The 4,974-nt window shown below is 38.5% G+C and overlaps 1 pseudogene; it reads right to left on the reverse strand.

Annotated features, from left to right (window-relative positions):
• Window positions 1–785: 785 nt before the first annotated feature.
• Window positions 786–3,805, reverse strand: LOC111154071 (annotated as a pseudogene).
• Window positions 3,806–4,974: the final 1,169 nt, after the last annotated feature.

Raw genomic sequence — 4,974 nt, forward strand, 5'->3', positions numbered from 1 at the left:
TGTGGTCTTCCTCACAACACCACCGGCTTTCAGAGTCTCTAATTCTATAAAGTCAGTCTCATGTTCCATGCATAGTCGGAACGAGGCGTATACCAGAGGCAACTTGAAGGTGTTCAGAGGTAAGTTATATAGGTAAAACATTTAAAAAAAAAATAAAAAGAAGTTCTAACCAAGCTTATGCTTAGATTTCAAGAAATGAATAAAACCCTGTCACAGGAAGTGGCTGGTAAAAGACTTCAGGTCAAAACAGAAACAGGTGCTGAGACTCGGTGAAGGTTTTGTGGTCCAGTAAGTCCTTGACTGGCCCTTCAAAGACAGCTTGAATTTAGGGCTGTGAGGGCAGAGATTGGTGGCGTGGGGAATGACATCACCTATATTCTTGCTGAACTGAAATGGGAGAGTGAGGCATTTATAATTCCCATGAGAAGGAAGGCAGGAGCAACGGTCTAACGAATTGACTGGGAAGACACTTCTGAGGACAGAGATCCCTTTCCTTAGATTTGTTAAAGAAGTAAATATTTTTCTACTTTCTACCCTCAGCAGGTTTTGAAAACTCTTTTATAGATAATCTTGCCAAGATTACTTAAGTGTCGATATATCATAAACGACACTGAAGTGCTTTCGATTCTTCTGGAGTCAGGGAATCATGCGTAGCTTATTTTGTTTTGTTTTGTTTTTGGAGCAGTCATCTTTTTTTATTTTCTCTGTTTAAAATCAAGCAGAAAACACACATCCCTTGTTATACACTAACATTTTCAAAGTACGTCGTTGGTAGAAGAGAAGGATTAAAAACAAAAATGTGTTTGCAGAGATCCAAAGAAAGTGCTTCTCAGGGCCTCGCCTCCCACAGCCTTGAGAAGTTGTTCAAGATGAGCCACTTCATAGTCTCTGGCTCTAAACAAGGTCGCAGAATTCGTTGCCAGGTATTTTAGGAAATCGTGATGATAATTCAGTAATAATGCAAGGCTGTTCTTGTCCAAAGCTGTGTAGACCAATATCGCTCCCGTTCGTAAAGGTAATCTTGGAAGATAGGGTGCTCCGTACACCTGGGTCTTGGGTGCATCGGGATGATCTGTGAGGATCTCCAGGTCCTGTGGTCTCTCAGATTTGTAGAGTAGCTGAGTGCCCAAAAGTACTTCGAAGTATTACTGGATCCCTGCTGCAGACTCATTAACTGCAGACTCCTTATTATCTGTGTTCTCCTGAGATTTCTTGTAATGTGCATAGAATGGAGTCCACATTCTCCCTGGCAGGAAGATAAAAGACCCGTTTGCTGCCTGGTGGTTAAGTCTCCATCCTCAACAAGCCGTGGTTTTAGTTCTTTAGGAACCTTTAATTCTGTTCATGAATACTTCCTCAATGTCAACAGTAGGATCCACTGGGGCCCTTTACTTGTGAGGAGGCTGAGGTGTCTTTCTGGTCTACCACCATCTGCCTTTCCATGCGTTTTCTGTTTGTTCTTTTTGACTTTCAGTTCAACACTTTTCTATTGGCAGAACAGATGTCTTCTTTCCTGGGGCAGCCCCCACCTCCATCTTCTTCTCTGGATATTGCCCCTAGTTGGCTCTCTGAAGTTCACACTGTTTCCACAGATTGGCCTCCACATATTTGAGTACTCTGCTTCCTAGAACCCATTCAATCCCAATTTTTAGTCCAACCCTGTAATGTAAGAAGCATTTCACTTGCTTGTCCTTTATGGCAACCTTTACATAAAGGTTGTATAGTTTATTTTGTAAGCTGTTTTGCTTGTGACTCTATCATCTGTATTCTTTGCCAGCCATAGCTCTCGCTACATTTCCCTTATACTATATATGTCAGTCTTACAGAAATGCCCTAAAAATCTAAATGGGTTCTACTTCTCCCATTTGCTTCCATATGCATGTGCTCTTGACTGTAGGAATGCCCCTTCCCCATGCGCTGGCTGGTGAATTTCTCATTCTGTAAGATTTGGTTCAGTCATAGTGCTCACAAGGGTGCTTCCCCTGATCAGACACTAATCAAAGTTTGGTTCTTTCCCCATGCAACCATTTCCCATGTGCCCTGCTTTCATAGTGCTTATCCGTAATGCTTACCCAACGCTCTAAAATTCTGACTTCTTTGTCTATTATTATAATAGACTGTGAGCTGTTTCCTAATAAGAACGATGGTTTCTAAATGTTACCATCTTTTGCAATAATGTAACACCTGGAGGATTATAGCTAATTAATGAATAAAAGAATGAGTAAACACAACATGAATATAACATACACTAATACCCAAATACATACATCAACAGGAAATTGTCCAAAGCTCTGTTCAGAGGAGTATGACCCTAAAACTGCATTGCCTTGCTGTCCTTCCTTTACTGTCAATGTCATTGGAAATAAATCTGATTCTCAGTGTTGAGTATGAAATAATAAATGATAAAGCAAATCTCTGAACTCTTGCAGTCAGAGATGCTCAATGATACCATACATGAAGGAAAAGCATTTCTATTTCAGCATAGCAAAGGAAACCATTTTCAGCTCAAACATCAACAAGAAAGTTAGTTTCCTCCAAAGGAGCAAATTATAGTAACACTTTTGCAACTAAAGCATGTGGCAGAATGCAAAACACAGAAGCAGAACACAGAATTATGGAGTCAGAGAACAAAGAGTACTTCAATTGGAAAGAAGAAAGACAGAAAGCTACAGGGCAACTAGAGGCCAAACACATGACACTTATTAACTCATGAACTAATGGGTGGCCTTTTTAAAAACATATTTAAAGGACAAAGGCTGATTACTTCAAGTGAACCTGAAAAGTGTAATAAAAAATTCAGCCAGAGATGGAAATTATTAGGCATACCCAAAAGAAAAAGAGGTATGGCAACACTTCAGTTGCTGTAAACCAATGTCCCAGCAGGCAGGGCTGTTTTGTGGAGTAGTGAAAACAATTCTAAAATTCATCTTCGGGGGAAAGTATGAGAATAATCAGAGAATTTTTGCAAGAAATAAGAATAAGATAAACTGCAAAAATGAAACAATGCATCATATATTTTAAAATGATAATATTGATACACAAAGAAAGATTGATGGAATAGAAAAATCAATATTTATATAATGTAAATATATTAAAGTAGTGGAATCTTAAGTCAGTAATGTAATTTCTAATCAAGTAATGACGAAAGCCATTTAATTCTTTTCTTTTCCCTGAAACACACTGGAATCAAGGCAACATCAACCCCAACAAAGAAGGAACATTTCAAATTCGGTAAGAATTTTAGCTAGGTGAGGCTTGTCGAAGTATTATTATTTTACTAAAATTCTTATCTGATTTCATTTTTACTTGGGTTTGTGGCTTAATAGTTAATACAGTTGATGCCCCAGAGTACCCATGCTTCCAGCCTGTGATTTGTCATATCTCTCTGACTCTCATTCACTGTCTCTAATCTCTGTCTATCTGTCTCTTTCTGTCACACACACACACACACACAACCATCCCTTCATTCAGCTAATACTAAGTCATTTACACAGCACATTCCTCTTTAGGAACCATTGTGTCTCATTCTAAGTGTACATTTATACCAGGCAGTTGTGTTGTTGTCATTATTGTTAAAGTTGTTGTATGGTTATTCTTTGTTTCATCATCTTGTCTGCTCTCCTGTTTTTCTTCAAGTTATATTCAGGGATTCAGTTTTTGTTGGGTCCTTTCTGCCTTTAAGATACTGGTTTACCCTTTTGATATTTTCTAGATGAGTAGAAAATAGGCTTATAAGCTGAACTTCTTCGGATTCTTGGTTTTTCAAGGTAATGTGAATAGGAGGACAGTCTTCTCTACTGGTCATACTAGAGGTAGCATTTCAGCTTTCGTGGTGGTCCCTCTGTTCACATGGAGGGAGGGGGGGGGAGAGGGAGAGTCCAAGGAGTCGGGGAGGGAGTGATTTTTTATAGAATTGGTTTATATGATTTTGGGGAAATGGCAAGTCCAGAATTTACAGGTCAGACAGGGCAGAAAATCAGGGAAGAGTTGATGCCACAGCTGGAGTTCAGAAGCATGGCAAAGATGGAACCCTCTCTTCCTTGGGGTCCTTCCATCATTTTCTCTATGGCCTTCAAATGGTTAGATGAGGCCCATGTACATATGGAAGAGAGCCAGACTATATGTTAATCTCATGTAAAAAGTATCTTCCCAGCAACATCTAGACTGCTATTTGACCACATAAGTGACTAGTCAAGTTGACACAGAACATTAACCTTAATGTTAACATTAATTGTTATGTTAATTAACATTAACATAAACATTAACCATCACAGTGATTCATCAGTCCCCATTTGTGCCCTTTTTTCCCCAAACAATGAGCAAATAGTGGTATACAGAAGCATACCCACCACCAACCTTTTTCTATTTGAAAGAATTTAAAATCCTCCTTGTTCAAATTTGTATCTTTGCTTTATTTCTAGGAAGCTTTTGAAATATCTGAAATTCTATTTTTTTTAATCTTACCATTATTTAATGATTTTGAGGCTTATTCTTGTATTTTTTTTTTTTTTTTAAGATTTATAAATTTGAAAGAGAGAGAGAGGGCATTCTCACGTGAGCTAAGAGGAAGGGTAGAGGGAGATGGAGAAGCAGACTCCCCAGTGAGCATGGAGTCCTATGTGGGGCTCCATCTCAGGACCCTGAGATCATGACCTGAGCCGAAATCAAAAGTTGGATGCTTAACCCACTGAGCCACCCAGGCATCACTTGTATTAACTTTTGTGTTTACTAATGATAACATTACTTTGTTTATTTTATATTTTAATGTAAAATATACATTTTTGTGGATATTTATATATGGAAATTACTTGAATTATTTGACCTTAGATGAAAATTCCTCCTGAAAAATTTTCTCTTTGCTTCTACAGGTTTCTACAATCACTAGAGATCCGTGACTTAGAATTTTCAAGTAAATTAGCATCTTGCAGCTCTTTGGGTTACCCACGTAGTTTCTGTTGGGTGATAAACCTACCC

Source organism: Enhydra lutris, unplaced genomic scaffold, assembly GCF_002288905.1.
Source record: "Enhydra lutris kenyoni isolate GAN:26980312 unplaced genomic scaffold, ASM228890v2 scaffoldscaffold35, whole genome shotgun sequence".
Lineage (NCBI taxonomy): Eukaryota > Metazoa > Chordata > Mammalia > Carnivora > Mustelidae > Enhydra > Enhydra lutris.